Source organism: Eubalaena glacialis, chromosome 11, assembly GCF_028564815.1.
Source record: "Eubalaena glacialis isolate mEubGla1 chromosome 11, mEubGla1.1.hap2.+ XY, whole genome shotgun sequence".
NCBI lineage: Eukaryota > Metazoa > Chordata > Mammalia > Artiodactyla > Balaenidae > Eubalaena > Eubalaena glacialis.
The window spans coordinates 92,139,878-92,160,682 of NC_083726.1; positions in this window are offsets into that span (position 1 = coordinate 92,139,878).

Consider the following 20,805-nt stretch of genomic DNA (forward strand, 5'->3'; position numbering starts at 1 on the left):
CATGATGAAAAATCTGAAAGAGAAATTAAGGAAACACTCCCATTTACCATTGCAACAAAAAGAATAAAATACCTAGGAATAAACCTACCTGAGGAGACAAAAGACCTGTATGCAGAAAACTACAAGACACTGATGAAAGAAATTAAAGATACTAATAGATGGAGAGACATACCATGTTCTTGGATTGGTAGAATCAATATTGTGAAAATGACTATACTATCCAAAGCAATCTACAGATTCAATGCAATCCCTATCAAATTACCAATGGCATTTTTTACAGAACTAGAACAAAAAAATCTTAAAAATTGTATGCAGACACAAAAGACCCCAAATAGCCACAGCAATCTTGAGAAAGAAAAATGGAGCTGGAGGAATCAGGCTCCCAGACTGCAGACTATACTACAAAGCCTCAGTAATCAAGACAGTATGGTACTGGCACAAAAACAGAAATGTAGATCAATGGAACAGGATAGAAAGCCCAGAGATAAACCCACGCACATATGGTCACCTCATCTTTGATAAAACAGGCAAGAATATACAATGGAGAAAAGACAGCCTCCTCAATAAGTGGTACTGGGAAAACTGGACAGCTACATGTAACAGAATGAAATTAGAACACTCTGTAATACCATACACAAAAATAAACTCAAAATGGATTAAAGACTTAAATGTAAGGCCAGACACTATAAAACTCTTAGAGGAAAACATAGGCAGAACACTCTATGTCGTAAATCACATCACAGCAAGATCTTTTTTGACTCGCCTGCTAGAGAAATGGAAATAAAAACAAAAATAAACAAATGGGACCTAATGAAACTTAAACGCTTTTGGACAGCAAAGGAAACCATAAACAAGATGAAAAGACAACCCTCAGAATGGGAGAAAATATTTACAAATGAAGCAACCGACAAAGGACTGATCTCCAAAATTTAGAAGCAGCACATGCAGCTCAATATCCAAAAAACAAAAAACCCAATCCAAAAATGGGCAGAAGAGCTAAATAGACATTTCTCCACAGAAGACATACAGATTGCCAACAAACACATGAAAGAATGCTCAACATCAGTAATCATTAGAGAAATGTAAATCAAAACTACAATGAGGTATCATCTCACACCAGTCAGAATGGCCATCATCAAAAAATCTACAAACAATAAATGCTGGAGAGGGTGTGGAGAAAAGGGAACCCTCTTGCACTGTTGGTGGGAATGTAAACTGATACAGCCACTATGGAGAACAGGATGGATGTTCCTTAAGAAACTAAAATTAGAATGACCCTACGACCCAGCAATCCCATTACTGGGCATATACCCTGAGAAAACCATAATTGAAATAGAGTCATGTAGCACAATGTTCATTGCAGCTCTATTTACAATAGCCAGGACATGGAAACAACCTAAGTATCTATCGACAGATGAATGGATAAAGAAGATGTGGCACATATATACAATGGAATGTTACTCAGCCATAAAAAGAAACTAAATTGAGTTATTTGTAGTGAGGTGGATGGACCTAGAGTCTGTCGTACAGAGTGAAGTAAGTCAGAAAGAGAAAAACAAATACCGTATGCTAACACATACATATGGAATCTAAAAAAAAAAAGAAAGTTTTTGAGGAACCTAGGGGCAGGACAGGAATTAAGATACAGATGTGGAGAATGGACTTGAGGACACCGTGGGGAGGAAGGGTAAGCTGGGATGTAGTGAGAGAGTAGTATGGACATATATATACACTACCAAATATAAAATAGATAGCTAGTGGGAAACAGCCACATAGCACAGATATATCAGCTCGGTGCTTTGTGACCACCTAGTGGGGTGGGATAGGGAGGGTGGGAGGGAGACACAAGAGGGAGGAGATATGGGGATATATGTATATGTATAGCTGATTCACTTTGTTATACAGCAGAAACTAACACACCATTGTAAAGCAATTACACTCCAATAAAGATGTTTAAAAAAAAAGCAAAAAAGCCCCATGAAAGTCAGAAAAATTGCCAAAGCTAAAAATAGGAACAAAGAAGAAGGGTAACAAATAAAAAACAGTCAAAAACATAGGAGATATTAAACCAGCCATATCAAGAGTCCCCTTAAATATCAATGGTATAAATACCTAATTAAAAGATTGTCAGAGTGGATCAAAAAAACAAGACCCAACTATATGTTGTGTACCAGATTTAGACACTTTGAATATAGAGACACATAGAGATGAGAAGTAAAAGGATGGAGAAAGATACACCATGCTAACATTAAACAAAAGAAAGTAGAATTATCTATATTAATTTCAGACTAATCAGACTTCAGAGCAAGGGAAGTTATTAGGGGTAAAGAGGGGCATTAGTTAAAGATAAAGAGATGAATATCCGAAGAAGGCATAATAATCTTTAACCCTTAGGGTCAATCTTCTAAGAAGACATAGTAATCTAACAACAGAGTGTCAAAACACTTGAGGTGAATCCTGGTAGTACTACATGGAGAGATAGATCAATACTCTGTTACAGTTGGAGACTTTAACATCCCTGTATCAGATATGGACAGATACAGTAGGCAGAAAATCAGTAATTGACATCTACATGCTACTTCATCCAACAACAGCAGAATACACATTGTTCTTAAGCTCACATGTAGCATTCACCAAGATGGACCATATTCTTGGACATAAAACACATTTAACACATTTAAAAGAATAGAAACCATATAATTTCTGCTCTCATACACCAGTGGAATTAAAGTAGAAATCAATAACAGAAAGATATCTGAGAAATCTCAAAATACTTGGAGATTAAACAACCCACTTCTAAATAACACATAAGTCAAAGAAGAAATTTCAAGAGATACTAAATTTTTTTTTTACTAAATGAAAATGAAAATACATCTTATCAAAATTTGTGGGATGCAGCAAAAATAGTGCTTAGGGGAGGTTTTATAACACTGAATACTATTTTTAGAATATAAGAAAGCTCTAAAATGAATTAAGCTTCTCCCTTAGGAAACTAGAAAAAAGAGGGTAAAATAAATTCAAATTAAGTAGAGAAAAGTAATAATATGAAATAAGCATAAATCAATGAAATTGCAAAGAGAAAATCAATAGGAAAAATTTTAAGAATCTTTGAAAAGTTTAATAAAATTGATAAAGTTTTAGCCAGGTTAACTAAGAATAAAGAGAGAAGGCATAAATTACTAATATTGGAAATAAAAAATGGACATCACAGCAGGTCTCATGGACATAAAAAGGATAATAAAAAGATATTATGAACATCTCTATGCTCACAAATTTGATAACCTAGATGAAATGGACCAATTCCTTGAAAGACACAATCAGCCAAAATTCACAAAGAAAAATAGGCAATCTGAATATGCCTATATCTAAAGGCATATTAGATATGGAATCAATAATTAATGACCTTCCAAAACAGAAATCACCAGGCTTAGATGGGCTCACAGGTGAATTGTACCAAATATTTAAGGGAAAAGTTATACCAATTCTCTAGACTCTCTTCCAGGAGATAAAAGTAGAGGGCATACTTCCTTAATCATTCTCTGAGGCCAGCATTACCCTACAACCAAAAAACAAGCAAAGACATTAGAAGAAGAAGAAGAAGAAGAAGAAGAAGAAGAAGAAGAAGAAGAAGAAGAAGAAGAAGAAGAAGAAGAAACCCCACAGACCAGAATCCCTCATGAATGTAGATGCAAAAATCCTCAATAAAATATTAACAAGTTGTTTCCAACAATATACAACCAAGTAGGATTTATCCCAGGTGTGAAAGGCTGGTTCAACATGCAGAAATCAATTAATGTACTCTATCACACCAACAGGCTAAAGAAGAAAAACCATATGGTCATATCAATAGATACAGAGAAATCATTTGACAAAATTCAACATCTATTCATGATTTAAAAAAAAAACTCTCAGCAAACTATGTATATAGGGACACCTCCTCAACTTGATAAAAGAACATCTACAAATAACCTACAGTTAACATTATACTTAATGGTGAAAAACTCAAAGCTTTCCCTCCCAGATCAGAAACAGAGGCAAGGATGTCCCCTCTCACCACTGTTAACATTGTACTGGAAGTCCTAGCTAATGCAATAAGACAAGAAAAGGAAATAAAAGGTATACAAATTGAAAAGGAAGAAATAAAACTGTCTTTGTAGAAGACATAATTGTCTAGGTAGAAAATCCAAAAGAATCAACAAAAAATTCCTGGAACAAATAAATGACCAAGGTTGCAGGATACAAGGTTAATATACAAAAGTGAAACCCTTTTTTACATAGCAGCAATGAACAAGTGGAATTTGAAATTAAAAACACTTTCCCATTTATATTAGCATCCCCCCTCCCCAATTAAATACTTAGTTAGGTATAAATTCAATAAAATATGTATAAGATCTGTATGAGATCTATATGATCTATAAAACTCTGATGAAAGATATTAAAGAAGAACTAAATAAATGGAGAGAGATTCTATGTTCATGATTATGATAACTCAATATTGTCAACATGTCAGTTTTTTCCAACTTGATTTTATATTCAACAAAATCTCAACCAAAATTTCAGCAAAGTATTTTTGTGGATATTGACAAACTGATTTCAAAGCCAACTCAACATAGAGAAGAACAAAGTTGGAGGATTGACACTATCCAACTTCAAAACTGACTATGATGCCACAGTAATCAAGACAGTGTGATATTGGTGAAATAATGAACAGACAGATCAATGGAGCAGAATAGAGAGCCCAGAAATAGACCCACATAAACACAGAGTATAATCAACTGATCTTTGACAAAGGAGCAGAGGAAATACAATAGAGCAAAGATAATCTTTTTAACAAATGTTGCTGGAACAACTGGACATTAAAAAAAAGAATCTAGACAAAGATATTATTCACTTCAAAGAAATTAACTCAAAATGGATTATAGACAATGTAAAACTCAGAACTATAAAACTCCTAGAAGATAAATAGGAGAAAAACCTAGATGACCTTAGGTTTGGCAATGACTTTTTAGGTACAACACCAAAGGCACAATCCATTAAAGAAATAATTGATAAGCTGGACTTCATTAAAATTAAGCTTTTGCTTTGCAAAAGACAATGTCAAGAGAATGAGGAGTCAAGCCATAGACTGGGAGAAATATTTGTAAAAGACACGTCTGGTAAAGGACTGTTATCCAAAATATACAAAGAACACTTAAAACTCAACAGTAACAAAATGAACAACCCAGTTAAAAAATGAGCCAAAGACGTAAGCAGCCACCTCACCAAAGCACATATGCAAATAGCAAGGAAGCATATAAAAAGATACTCAACATCATACGTCTTTAGGGAATTCCCAAGTAAAACAATGTGATACCATGACACACCAATTAGAATGACCAAAATCCAAAATACTAACAATACCAAATGCTGGTGAAGATATGGATCAATAGAAACACTCATTAATTGCTGAAGAGGTGGCACAGCCACTTTGGAAGACAGTTTGGCAGTTTCTTACAAAACTAAATACCCTCTTACCATGCAATCCAGGAATCATGCTCCTTGGTATTTACCCAAAGGAGCTGAAAACTTATATCCATACAAAAACTGAACATGGATGTTTATAGCAGCTTTATTCATAATTGCCAAAACCTGGAGGCAACCAAGATGTTCTTCAATAGGTGAATAGATAAATAAACTTGTACACCCCATTAGCCAATGAATACTATTTAGTGATAAAAACAAATGAGATTCCAAGCCAGGGAAAGACACAGAAGAAGCCCAAATAAATATTACTTCATGAAAGAAGCCAATCTGAAAAGGCTGCATACTATATGATTCCAACTATATGACATTCTGGAAAAGGTAAATCTGTGAAGATAGTAAAAAGTTCAGTGGTTCCTAGGCATTGTGTGGGAGCAAGGGATGAGCACAGAAGGTTTTTAGGAGAGTGAAGCTACTATGTATGATATTACAGTGGTAGACACATGTCATTATACACTTGGCCAAACCCATAGAATATAAAACACCAAGAGTGGACCCTAATGTGAACTCTAGACTTTGGGTGATAATGATGAGTCAATGTAGGTCCATTGATTGTAACAAATGTACCACTCTGATGCAGGATGTCGATAGTGGGGTAGGTTGTGCATCCATGAGGGCCGGGGGTAGATGCGAAATCTCTGTACTTCCCACTTAATTTTTCTGTGAACGTAAAACTGCTCGAAAAGTAATGTTTCTTGATTGAAGAAGAGAATGCTCGTGGACTGACAGCAGATATGAGGAAGATTAGTATGTTTAGCTGTCAAGTGTAAAGTGAAATCAAAGATAGGTGTGGAAAGTCATGCGCTCTGGGGATGAACAAAAGAAGTATAACTGCAGGATCTTGAAGTGAGAAGGTTGGTGTCTCATCTTTTATTTTATCCTTCCCAGATAAAGGAATTGCTTTAGATTTTAGGAGAAGGACTTTGTAATAGTAGCTAGAATCAGATGGTTATGGGGTCACTGAAGGAATTTGCCTTCCTGTCACGGGACAAAAGAGTGTGAGAATTACTGTACCCCAGAGAAAAAATAATTATGTACATGGTACTTTGTGCAACTTTAAATCAACTTAGCTTCCATGTGACCACACTCTACACAAGTATAGCACTTACCAGTAGGGCAGGTCTCTCCCAATGCTGAATCATGATTCTGTGGGTTTTTATCTTGTTCCCGTGGTTTGTCTGGATCTGCTAGCAAGGCTTATAGCCAGTTCTGTAATTAGAGAATCAGAGAGTAACAGAGGAAAACAAGTAATGAGAAGAGAGAGGTTATAAAGAGGAAATCATAAATGCTACTCTGCCTCTAATATTAAGAGACCTGTTGCAAGAGTCAAATGGAGTTTGACTGAATATTGACTAACTTCCACAGTCTAGATATTTAAATCACAAATCAAACTAACACATTGTTATATATCTTCTAAACTTCTATCTTGACAAATATAGCTTCAAATGACAAAATAATGACTGACATGTGTGTAAAGCCAGGACTTTTATGACTAAAAGTTACCAAAGTATCAAGATGACTCAATATAATTATTGCATATACGTGAATGTACATTTGATGGGCTGACAGTGCTAGGGTGAGTAATAAAGATGTACATAATTCACAAATTATTTCTTATTTATTCCCAGAAATGATTTTTCTTGCCTGCATTTAAAGAAATTGCAAATTATAATATTAATACCAAGACAATAGCACAATTTGTGTTTGATTTTAGATTAAAATTGATTAAAGAATCAAGTGAAATTATATTTAAAAGGGATAAAGTTTGCATTTTTTAAAAATGGGGATTAAATTAAATGCAAATAAAATGCATTTTAAATTAAATTAAATGCAAATGAAAATAATAGAAGTATTTTTAATGTTGTCTACTAAAACATTTAAATGATCTATTAACACCAAAAGTCAAACTACAAATTAAATTATTGAATATCAAAATTTTAAATAAAAATTAAATTGTTTCAAAAAAATCTAATACATCATATAAAGAATTTTTATACAAATAAAATTGTTTTCAATTCTAGTGTTCAGGCTTCCTCTAGTTGCCAATGTAAGAAAAAACAAATCAAGCAGGTAACATGTTTCATAGTATTACATTGAGATCTACATATATACAAGTTAAAGAGTAGTATGAATTGTTTACTGTGGCAAAACGGTCCTGAGCCCTGAAAAGCAACTGTTTCAAATACTGCACTAATTTGGAATCAGATTGGAACACAAAGAGAAACAAGACACTTGACTTTCAGCACTACTAGGAAAAGGCACTTTATCATGCAGGAGTTTATTGCATTCATAGTATCTGAGAAGCAGGATTTCAGGTTAATTATTTTGCCTTTTCTGTTACCTATGTGCTTCTGCCACTCAAATCCTCCTCATACTCCAAAGCAGCCTCCCTCTCTGACATTAGCAATAGCACAACGCCAAACATTCATGGCATTCAGATGCAGTCATGTTGTGTTTTTAGGATAAATGGCAAGAAAGACAGCATTTCCTGGGACATGATTGGTATTAATCATGAGAGTGGATGTTCGGTATGGTGCATTATGTTACCACTAATGAGTGTTGGGTCCCCCATGGCAGAAACATCCTTGCATACATTTGTGTGTGTGTGTGTGTGTGTGTGATATGTGGAACCCTCTGGAGAGCAGATCCAAGGGTGATCACCTGACCTTAGCTAGATCAATCAGATGTTCCCTTCCAGGAATTTGGAATTGTTGACTGAAAAGACACAGGCTCTGAAAGTTTCTCGAAGCTCAGTAACTCTAGACTGCATTCTAGAAAATCCGTGAATTTCTGCTTTTGGGTACTCAGAGCTTGGTAAGTTCCTGTACTTTCCAAGACCCTTTACTCTTTCCTGGATTCTGATAAATATTTCAGTATTCCCATAAAGTTATTTATAATTATTATTTTACTCAAGTTAAGTAGACTTCATTTACTTTTATTTCAAAAACAAAACAAACAAAAAATCCCTTAACTAATGTAATTTATCAGTTGATAATTTTCTGCAGTGGCTATTCTTGTATTTTGTTAGTGCTCTTAGAAGGCTAAACTAAAGAATAAATATAGAAGAAAGATGAGTTGAGAGGATAATAATTTTAATGATATTTCTGATCACCATTTTTGCTTTGTTGAACAAAGACGCTTTGAAGCTTTTTTCACGGAGCTTACTGGGTAAAAGAGACACTCTTCTCAACTGATAAATTTAGATCCTTAAAAAACAAGGATAATGCTCAACTAAATCTGGGAAGTTAAAGAAAAATGTTAGAAATTAGATAACTTTTCCTTTTCCTCTTTTTGTTGCTTCAGTGAGATTTCTGATTGTAACAGAACAGTGGCATTGTCAAAAGTTCTGAGTGTTTTTAAACAAGAAGACACATGTCCCAGAAAGACTCTCTATTAAACCTTAAATCAACAGGCTCCAAATTGTTAGAGTTAAGTCATGTTAAAACGCAGCACTAAATCTTTGCTCTTTGGCAGTCCTGTACTCTCATTCTTGGAAGATTTGGGGATTCTAGTGGGAAGGAAAGACATCACAAATCAGGCATTTACCAGGGATAAGCAGAGTGAATATTCTCTGGGAGGTTCTTAGAAGACAAGGGCCTTGGGAATTCCCTGGCAGTCCAATGGGGTTAGCACTCTGAGCTCTCACTGCCGAGGGTCCCTGTTCAATCCCTGGTTGGGGAACAAAAAATCCCACAAGCCGTGTGGTGCAGCCAAAAGAAAAAAAAAACACAACAAAACAGACAAGGGCCTGAAATCAAAAGAAATTTAAAATTCAAAACAAAGCACTGCATTACCTCAATTATTTCATTGTTAATGTGGAATTCATCATTTATGAAAATGTGGACAAAAAAGTATTTACAATGTAATATGATTTTCTGGATTCAATATTATAAGAGAAGTAAACATTTCTAGTTTCTCTCTTTCTCTTTCTCTCTTGCTTGCTTGCTTTTGTTTTCCCCCTTGCTCTCATTCTCTCTCTTTAATTACATGTTAAGTGGGGATGATATTGCTAAACTTATAAGCTTGCAATGAGAATTTAATGAGAAAAATGTATATAACAGTGAAGAGCATAGTACATAAACTGTAGTAGCTTCTCAATGAAAATTTCTCTTTCTTTTCTTTCTGGTCAATTGAAAATTGTATAAAATAAATTGCATATATATCAATTAGAAGAATTACTTTAGGATCAGAAATTGCATATCTTACAGAAAAAAATCAAAGCTGATGCTTATTATCAAACAGAAAATTAGCTTATGGAAATAAACGACATACACAGCAACTGATTTTGTTATTAGTTGTTTCTTCACTTTGAAAGATGTTCTTTTACTGTTGATTGGTGGCCTTATTAGGGACTACACCAGAGCAGGATGATATTTTTCTCCCTACAAGTAACCTTAAAAACTAAATATCCAGTGTAGACACAACTGCTCATTCCCTCAGATTCACTGGGGAATGCATGTCCCAGCAGTCCTGAGTAAAATTGTTAAATAAACCAAACTGAGAAAACTTAACCCCAAGCTTAATCGAGCAATTTGCTGGTCTTGGTGTATATCTGGCAATTGGTTAACTTTAGTTGTGATATGTATCATAAGCTACACAATGTCTAAGAAGGGAGAAATGGGAAGATACCAGTCAATTTTTAAAAAAGTAAATAGTTTATTTTTAACAGCCATCTACATAATGTTTACTGTCTTCCTGGTTGTAAGGACATCACACATTTAATTCATTTAGTCCTCATCACAACCCCATGCCAAAGGTACCAAGGTTACCCCCATTTTGCAGATTAGGAAAACAAGGCACAGAGAAGTGATTTTTCCAGGTCACTGTTGAATGAATTTTGTTGGGGCTCCTTGTTAGGCTCCCCATTGTCAGTCTGCAGGATCTGATTCCTGTGCTGGCTCATGATTCAGTTTTGTTCCTGGAATTTGTCTATGTTCTAACCTCCTTGGCTATGTGCTTCTGGTTTCTGACACAACCTTGCCCTCAGGCTTTGGTCTTCTGGCTCCCCCAGTGAAACGGGTCTTACCTCACCTGTAGCCTTTTAGGTTGTATGGAAAAGACCTGCTCACGTTATATGAAATGGCAGGGGCTTGTAGGGATTACCAAAACGTGAGAAAGCACCAAAACCCATCTTAGCTGCTGCAGGTTTAGGCTCAGTCCCAGGGATTCCGAGGCCAGATGGTACTGACAGCAGGTATGAGGGAGGACTGTCAACAGCTCATTGTTAAACAAGATACAACAGCCCCCCAAGTGATTCAGTCATCTTATTGTTACCTCAGAACAGGCATCCATTAATCCCTGCTGCTTTTGGACTAAGGGCATTTTATCACCTTCCCACACAAAAAGTGGACTTTGGGACCAAATCACTTCTCTGGTAGTTGACCTCCTTCACTAGAATCCATAGCTGCTTTTGACCTGGGCACCAATTCCTGGTTCCTTCAGTCATGACTAGAGTGACAGGCTTTGCAACTTTACAACGACCCACCGATGAGTTTTCCTCTGAGGGGAGCGCTGGGCATAGAGGATGCTCAGAGGTTCATACACTCCTGTACGATGCAGATCTCCACAGCCTCATGTTGATTTCATTGCCCAGTTGGCTCCTCCAAAACAAAGGACTGAGTTTGGTGCCTGGTCACATAGTCTCTATCGTTCCAGTGGATTTTTGGGATCTCTCCTCATGATTGTAACAATCCTGTAATGATACTTCCATTTATACCTCTACCCAAACTCCAAATTTCCTGGGTCCACACTAACCTCACCATCATCTTCCCCCAGACCTACTCTTCCTCCTGTATGACCTATCTAGGCGAATAGCATCACCATTTTTCTAGCAGAGAAGGGAGAGAAACTTTTAGGTTAATTATTTTCAATGTTTATTCAGCATTCCTTCCATCTTCTAAATGTCTGTCAATCCAGGCCATCTTGCTCTACTCCCACTGTCTTCTCCATAGTTCATGTCACCATACTTTCTAGCCTGTGATTACAGTAGTCTCTTAAATACCTCAGTCTTGGCTCTTCCAAGAGTTACTTTTCCTCAAACAAAAATGTTTGAGGCAAACATTGCTAATGAAAATGGTTGATGCATCTCTAGAATTTTAGTTATTTTAGGCTTGTACATAACAATTCTTCAAGGTCTGGCCTTACATGGCTTTTCTGGACCCTTCTCCTGCTGTTCTTCCTCCTGCCCTCTTTGTTCCAGCCCCGTGGAGCCCTGTGGAGCCATTTGCTGTGAGGATAGCATTCCATGCCTGCCCTTAGGGCCTTCACAAATGCTTTTTCCCTTCCTAGAACGTGTCCTCTAACTTCTGGGTCTCCTTCACCTTGATATCTTCTCATCAGAGGGTAAGGCACTCATCTCAGGCACAAAATCCAAGGAGGTGACAATAAATACAGTGATCAAGATCAATAATACATTAATGCAATAGTTTAAAAAATCCAGAATAAACAAAATATTCAAACTTGAAATAAAGACAGAAATTGATCCTGCATTTCCACGACCCTGCCTTACTCACCTCACCCAAATGGCAGCCCCTGTTCCAATAAAACTTTATACAAATAAGCAGTCAACCTGCAGGCTGCAGTTTGCCAATTCAACTTTTTAAAGCATTGCATTAAAATATTATTTCTATTAGTTATTGAGTATTTTGGCCCCCTTTAAATTTTGTGCCTGAGGCGAGTGCCTCACTGTATCACCCTAGGCCTGGCCCTGTTGTAGACACTGTTTCCCATCAAGATTCAGCTCAAGCAACACTTCACTTAGGAAACCTGCCCCCCCGCAATCTGATGTGCTCCTAGAACATACCTCTGTTAGAGCATTTTCTATGCTATGTGTAATTGTTAGCTTACTTGTCTGCCTCCCAGCTAATTGGTATGTTCTTTAAGTGCATAAACACTTGTCTATGTTGGATTACCTCCCCAATTTAGCAATAATAACAGCTATTTTTTATTGTTGAACACCTTATATGTATCATACACTGCACTAAGCACTTTGAAATTTCACCTCTAATCCTTACAATGCATAGGGTAGGATTCTTACTCTCATTCAGTAATTTGGGAAATGAAACACACAGTGATTAACTAATATGCAGCTAATAATTGATGGAGCCAGCTTCCAAACTGCCCGCCTCCAGATCTCATGTATTTCCCATTAAACAATTTTGCTCAGTGTATCTATTCAGAGGGGCAACAGCTTAAAGGTTCTACAGATGATGGGGGCTTGCAGACACATCTCAAGGTCTGTGTCCTCAAAATTTTACCCCAGAAAATTTTTGTGCCATAATGGAGCTGATTGTCTAAGAGTAAGATGGTGTCGCTGCCCGGTGGGGACAGTCCTCCTCACCCTAAGCTGGCAAGCCCCTAAAGAAGGTTGTCAGATGATGGAGGCCACTTTGAAGGCACATGGGGGCAGGAGCTACAGTGTGTGAGCCGAAATACAGGTTTGCCCAGGGAGCAGCATCCCAGCAGCTTTCACTTTGGTTATTTTTTTTCATTGCTCTTGAGAAACTCTTTTTTTAATCACCAAAGTCAAATATTCTCGTTTGAAAAACTTAGCAAATACATTTTGACAAAGGAAACCCCACCAGGGGTTGACCCCACCACCCTGAGATAAATTCTGTGAACATTTGCTCCATGCCCATCTCAACATCTCTCTGTTGCTAAGCTTGGCGCTGCTGTCAGGATACTGGTTCTGCCCTTGTCCCCTCATCAGGACTGCTTGCTTCTCCTTCTTACCTGCAGTATTTCAGCCTGAGACTTCCACTTGTATGACAGCAGCACTTTTCTGTCCTGGGCACACTGCTAGGCTCTGTTTCTGCCAGCTTCCATGAAACAGGATGCAACAAGGATTTTGATGCACAATCACATTTTATTCTTTTGTGTGTGGGTATTGTGGTATGAAACAGGTACTATTAAGAGGATCTAACATGTTAAAATTTCATATAGTTCAGGCAATTTCACCATGTTGAAAAGCACTCAGTGACCCCACTGGGGGTGCTGGGGCAGCTCAGATACTATGATTTAAGCAATTTCTCCTGCCCTCCCTTCTCCTGTGCTTCTAAGGTAGGCCCTGCTCTCAGCCTGTTCTTAACCTGTGTAAGTTCAGATCACTATCTCACATTCTCCATGTCTTCATTCTACCTGTTGTCCACAGGTTCTGACCTTCTTCCACCCCTCAGTTTTCTGTCACCTACCTCTTTTTTCTCCTTTTTGATAATTTTCTATTTCCATCCTATGGTACCGCCTCTACACATCTCTGCCTAGCTAATTATGTCCAGTTCCTCTCCCTTTCCCTTGTTCTATACTCCATCATCTCTTGGTCTATTCCCCAACCTCTAATTCCTCTGTAGGCCTCCAATTAGCTTAATTGAATCTAGGTCAATTATGCTTTAGAATACCATCTTCATAGTACACACATTCATTTTCAAAGAAACACAAAGAGATTTTTGCCACTTCCAAAAATAACTAAGACTGCTCCTCACACACATTTAAAATTCAACCTAGACAACTCTAACCTTCTTGCATAATCATCTTTTTATGGAGATGAGTTTTTTTTATACTACTCATACTCTTATTTGTGACTGGTAAGGTTGGTTTGGTTTCTTATAGCTCATGCTTTCATGCCACCTGAATTGTGGACATAAATTAGAGGAAATGTCTGACTTCTAAAAGTAACATAGCTTTTGGATGAATAATAATAGCTAACCCTTAAATTAACGCCTACTATGCACCACATCACTGTAAGTGCTTTTTATATATATGTTCGTTCAATTCACACAACCACCCTAGGAAGTAGGCACTATTATTATCCCCACTTTACAGCTGAAACAATTGAAAAATTAATTGGAGTAAATTACATTTAGGAAAAGACTTCAAAATTGATGACAGTGGAGAATGGTAGTAGTATCTTAACGTGAAATTGTGTCTCTGTGTGTGTGTATGTGTGTGTATAAATGTGAGCAAAACTGTATTTCTATATCCATGGCTGTGACATACTTGTTCTCTTGGAAAATGGTGTAACAACTTTTCTTATTTCACAAACAGGAGATGAGAGAGATGGGTAATCTAACAGAGTAATTAGTTTAAAATCAATTTATTTAAAAATCAGGCTTTTAAATACCTTCTTCCACTGATGTTTAACTATGACTACATTTTACATTTGGGATTTCACTGTGACAAAATAATGAAAACACTTACTAAACAGCCTGGCCTTCTCTTGCTATGAGATCTTCGACATGAGCTCAGTGAAGACCTGGGTTCCAGATTTCAGTATCTTGAGGATGGCTGAGTTAGTTTGGTCCTTATTTCCCTTTCTAGCTGTATTATATTGTGTTCTGTGATATTATTTTTTCCTCTCTAGAGGGTTGATTTTTTTCCCCCTGATCGATGGAAAGGAAGATGAGAAAACACTTCAGTTCTAAGAATTCTCTTCATTCAACATAAATCAGGAGTTATTCATGTCAACAAACTTAGGAGATTATTTAGCAAGATCCTTGACAACAAGCCTTTCAATCTATTTTAAAGTAATATTATAAATGTATGACACAATACTTGCTTGTCGAATAATGAATTGAAATTAAAGTCAGCTGGGTTAATGTCAATAGCATGATTTGGCATCAACACCTACAAATAACTTACAGTAGCAGGGCTTTACCTTTTAAAATCACTTTCTTAGGCTTTATTTTGAAGTTATCAAGACAGTTCTATTACGGGCAGCCTTCCGAGAGAAATGACACCCTAAAGCAAGTGACTTGTAAGACCAAGAAACAAATGAGCACTGTTAGGTTTGCAAAAAAGGAGAGAGTGGCATGAGATCACCCTTCATGCTAAAAATAATTGGGGGGAGAAAAATAACTCTGTACCTTACAAAACATGACAACTTTGTTCTTCACTAGACTGCTTTGAATCAGAACAGGAAGCCTGCTGTATTAAGGTTTATGGCTTGGCAGTTATGTGCAAAGGCATGATGTGAAATAAAACATGGGTATTTTCAGTGAAAATTTTTCTAACGAAGCCATGATGCAACTGGGGAGTTTCACTAACATTGACTCAGCACCTGGATCCATGTGTTTCCTAGCCTCTGGTCCTATTTTGAGGCAGAACACTCAGCTTTAACATACTTCATGCCACTCCTTTTAGGCTCTGTCCCATCTACAGCAAAACTGCTCAGGAGATGAAAACACAAAAGAGGCTTGGTGAGCTCCCAGGAGCTGCAAGCCTCAGACTAGGCTCAGGTACGAAGCAGAGCTAATGGGCTTCCCTCTCTCCACTCCTGAGTTTTCTTAGTAGTAATGACTCCATTCAAAAGTACCTGAACCAGTAAATGATAATGGAGAATTATTTAAGGGCCAGGACTAACCACTGGATCACTCTTTCACCTTCCATCATCGGTTTCATTTTTTCATTATATAATATTTATATATGAATAAAAGGGAATGAGGTCTATTCTGCCTTCAATGAACCTGTAGTCTAAAGGGAAAGGCTGACCCCTGTATTATGACTCTACTGCAGCAACATAAATAAAATTCTAGGGGACATTCTACTAGTGCAGAGGAGGGCACATCCCCCCAGGGAGGTGTGTGGGGTTCAGAGGAGTGTTTGGTATGGGAAGGATTCTTGGAGATGGATAGGTGTTTCCCTGATGGAACGAGACTTTAGTGTAGCATGGAGGAAGAACTGCCCATGCAGTTGTGTGTTTCAGAAACTAGATAAGAGATTATGGAGTGTGTGTGAGAAACCACAAACCGTTCCTGTTGCTGCAATGTCAATGTGGGCAGGGGGTATGGAAGTTATGAAGCAGAGACCTGCTCATGCAGAGGCTCCTGGATGTTGTGCTAAGGGACCTAGATCTTGTTTTACAGGAGGAAGCAGAAGCTTTGAAGGGTTTGAGGCAGGAAATAACATGAGTAGGTTTCATTTTTGGTAAACCACAGTGGTAGCTGTGTATGGGATCAATTTGAGAGGATCAAGTCTGAAAGCAAGAAACCAGTTGGAGATCTGGAATCATCTGGAGATCTTAGAAAAAGTCACTGAGTTTCAGTTTTGTTATACTCCTAAGAAAACATTGCAAGGAGGAAGTGTAGGGCAGGGCTCTGGAGTCAGGTGGCCTGGTCTGGCCCACTGCTATGTGATCCCAGGCAAGTTATTCATCTCCAAGTCTCATTTTCTTCATGTGTAAAGTGGGGATAACAATAAAGATCTCTTATCAGTTACTATGAAAATTAAACAAGGTAATCAATGCAAATTGCATAGCACAGTGTCTAGTATTATATAGTACTCTATAAATGTTAGTTATAATAATCACTTAATAAAAAGAAAAATGAAAAATAGGTAAGGTGGTAAAGAATATCAATGATATATCCAGACAATCTAACCACTTCTGCCAACCTAAAACCATAAATATATATTTTTATTCAAGGCAAGGATGCAGGGAAAAACTCCAACAGAATAGAAGAATAAAGGGAATTTAGATGTTTTCTGCAAAAGACAAAATCCTAGACTTATTCACATGCATCCCAGTTTTCAGGATGCAAAGTTATATAGTTGGCATGGCCTTGTGTTGTTAGATACAGAAAAAAAAAATCAAAGAATGGCATCAGTATTTCTGTAGTGCATTCACTGATTATGAGAAATATTTGATATCATCAGTAACTACAGATTCTATCAACACTGGAAAGGCTTCACTGCCCAGAGGTGTTTAACAAAATCTAAGTTCTTTCTGTCTGGCTTCATCAAATTTCACAGTATCTTTCCTTGTCTGTCTGATGATAATGGAGATAAGTATGGCCTTGAGGAGTTCATTTTATTCAATTTATTTTTTACGTATTTAATTTTCTTATTTTTCGGTCTTTTCATGTATTTAAATTTTCTAATTTTATTTTTCTGAATTTAAAATTGAATTATTTACAAATGTTTCAAAATATAAAAAGTATTATTGAGAATTTAAAATAACATCAAAGGAAAATAATCACCCATATTTCCACAGAGCCCTAACTTAACTCTTTAATGACTGCCTTGGGCACCAGCCTATGAAATGCTTGGACTCAGAAGCCTTTTCTTGCTGTGGCTTCCCCTCTACCTTCCCTGCTCTCACATTTTCTTGCCCAAATCTGGTCTGTGCTAGCCTTGAAAATGGAACCTGGACAAGTACAGACTCCTTGGTTGAGCCAGTCCTTTAGTTGTGCTAAAGATGACTAAAATTATAGGCCAAGTTTTACCAGGAAGCACTTCATTATTATTATAAAGATAATAGTTCTCTGTAATTCTGCAGTTCCTCTGCAGTCTATTTTTTTTTTTTTCACACACACACACTCTATTTTATTTTTACAAGAGATAAATAAACTGACACCAAGCATTGTAAGTGGATGACCACAACAAAAGCAACAATGATTGCAATTACCAAACACGAGACACACTCATACTATGTCATAATATTGACATTCAGTCCAGTAATCCTCCACTGTAACAGCTCCTTTACTTTGCAGTGAAAATTGATTTGTATATTTTTTGCCTCTGAGTCCTTATGGGATTGTTTTTTTTTATTCTAACAGAAAGTCACAAAAATTATAATCATCCTCATGAGTTCACTCAGTCCCATGTAATTAATTTTTTTTTAATCTTGATCTTTTGTTAGCACTTTTATGAGTTCATCAGTTTTTCATTAGAGTTCTGAAAATGCTTATTCATTCAGTTCAGCAGTACAGTTACAAGAAACCTGTACTTGTCAGAGTCTTTTCCATGAATTCCTTGAAGATGAAACCCTTTTTTTTTTTTTTTAAACATATTTATTGAAGTATAATTGCTTTACAATGGTGTGCTAGCTTCTGCTTTACAACAAAGTGAATCAGTTACACATATACATATGTTGCCATATCTCTTCCCTCTTGCATCTCCCTCCCTCCCACCCTCCCTATCCCACCCCTCTAGGTGGTCACAAAGCACCGAGCTGATCTCCCTGTGCTATGCGGCTGCTTCCCACTAGTTATCTATTTTACATTTGGTAGTGTATATATGTCCATGACACTCTCTCACCCTGTCACATCTCACCCCTCCCCCTCCCCATATCCTCAAGTCCATTCTCTAGTAGGTCTGTGTCTTTATTCCCATCTTGCCACTAGGTTCTTCATGACCTCTTTTTTTTTTTTTTCCCTTAGATTCCATATATATATGTTAGCATACTGTATTTGTTTTTCTCTTTCTGACTTACTTCACTCTGTATGACAGACTCTAACTCCATCCACCTCATTACAAACACCTCCATTTCATTTTTTTTTATGGCTGAGTAATATTCCATTGTATATATGTGCCACATCTTCTTTATCCATTCATCCGATGATGGACACCTAGGTTGCTTCCATGTCCTGGCTATTGTAAACAGAGCTGCAATGAATATTTTGGTACATGACTCTTTCTGAATTATGGTTTTCTCAGGGTATATGCCCAGTAGTGGGATTGCTGGGTCATATGGTAGTTCTATTTTTAGTTTTTTAAGGAACCTCCATACTGTTCTCCATAGTGGCTGTATCAATTTACATTCCCACCAACAGTGCAAGAGGGTTCCCTTTTCTCCACATCCTCTCCAGCATTTATTGTTTCTAGATTTTTTGATGATGGCCATTCTGACCGGTGTGAGATGATACCTCATTGTAGTTTTGATTTGCATTTCTCTAATGATTAATGATGTTGAGCATTCTTTCATGTGTCTGTTGGCAATCTGTATCTCTTCTTTGGAGAAATGTCTATTTAGGTCTTCTGCCCATTTTTGGATTGGGTTGTTTGTTTTTTTGTTATTGAGCTGCATGAGCTGCTTGTAAATCTTGGAGATTAATCCTTTGTCCGTTGCTTCATTTGCAAATATTTTCTCCCATTCTGAGGGTTGTCTTTTGGTCTTGTTTATGGTTTCCTTTGCTGTGCAAAAGCTTTTAAGTTTCATTAGGTCCCATTTGTTTATTTGTGCAGTCTATTTTTAATGCAAGCAATTAACACAAAGAAAATAGTTGCAAGGAAAAATACTCATTTTTTACAGATTTATAGACTGAGATAATCTAAATCCATGAAAGAAAGTAAAAAATAGCCAGAAAACCAGGTCAGAATACATTTTTTTGCTGGACATTTTCAGATGTTAGGACAAACCTAGCAGGAAATATTACTTTAAAAACTGAAGTATTAAAAACAAAATTATAAAGCTCATAGATGGTAACATAGAAGAAAGCCAGGGTGAACTTGGTTTGGCTGTGACTTTTTAGATACAACACTGGAAGCACAATCTATTTTAAAAAATGGTAAGTTGGGCTTCGTTAAAATGAAAAGCTACCGCTTTGCAAAAGGCACTGTTTGGAGAATGAGAAGAAAGCCCACAGACAGGGAAAGCACTTTTGCAAAAGACAAAAGTCTGATAATAATAATTATTATGTCTGATAATAAACTTTTATGTAAAGTATACAAAGAACTCTTAAAATACAACAATAAGAAAATAGACAACCCAAGTAAAAGTGGGACAAAAACCAGAACCTCACCAAAGAAGAAATACAGATGGCAAATAGAATATAAAAAGATGATCAATACCATATGTCATTAAGGAATTGCAAAGTAAAACAGCAATGCGATACTACTACACACCTATTAGAATGTCCAAAATCCACAACGCTGACAAAACCAAATGCTGGTGAAGATGTGGAACAAAGGAACTCTCACTCACTGCTGGTAGGCATGCAAAATGGTACAGCCACTTTGGAAAACAGTTTGGCAGTTTCTTATAAAACTGAACCACTCTTATCATACAGTCATGCTTCTTGGTATTTACCCAAATGAATTGAAAGCCTTCATCCACACAAAAACCTGCCTAAGGATGTTTATAGCAACTTCTTTCACAATTGCCAAAACTCGAACAATCCAGTTGTCCTTCAATAGGTGAATATATGTATAAACTGCTATAGCCATACAATGGAATATTATTCAGTGCTAAAAAGAAATGACCTATCAGGTCACAAAAAGATATAAAGGAAACTTAATTGCATATTGCTAAGTGAAAGAAGCCAATCTGAAAAGGTTCTATACTGTATAATTCCAACTACATGACATTCCAGAAAAGGCAAAACATTGGAGACAGTAAAAAGTTCAGTGGCTGCCAGAGGATAAGGGGAGGGAGGGATGAATAGGTAGAGCACAGAGGATACTCAGGGCAGTGAAACTCTAGGATACTGTAATTGTGGATACATGCCATTATACATTCATCAAAACCCACTGAATGTACAACACTACGGGTGAAACCTAATGTAAACTATGGGCTTT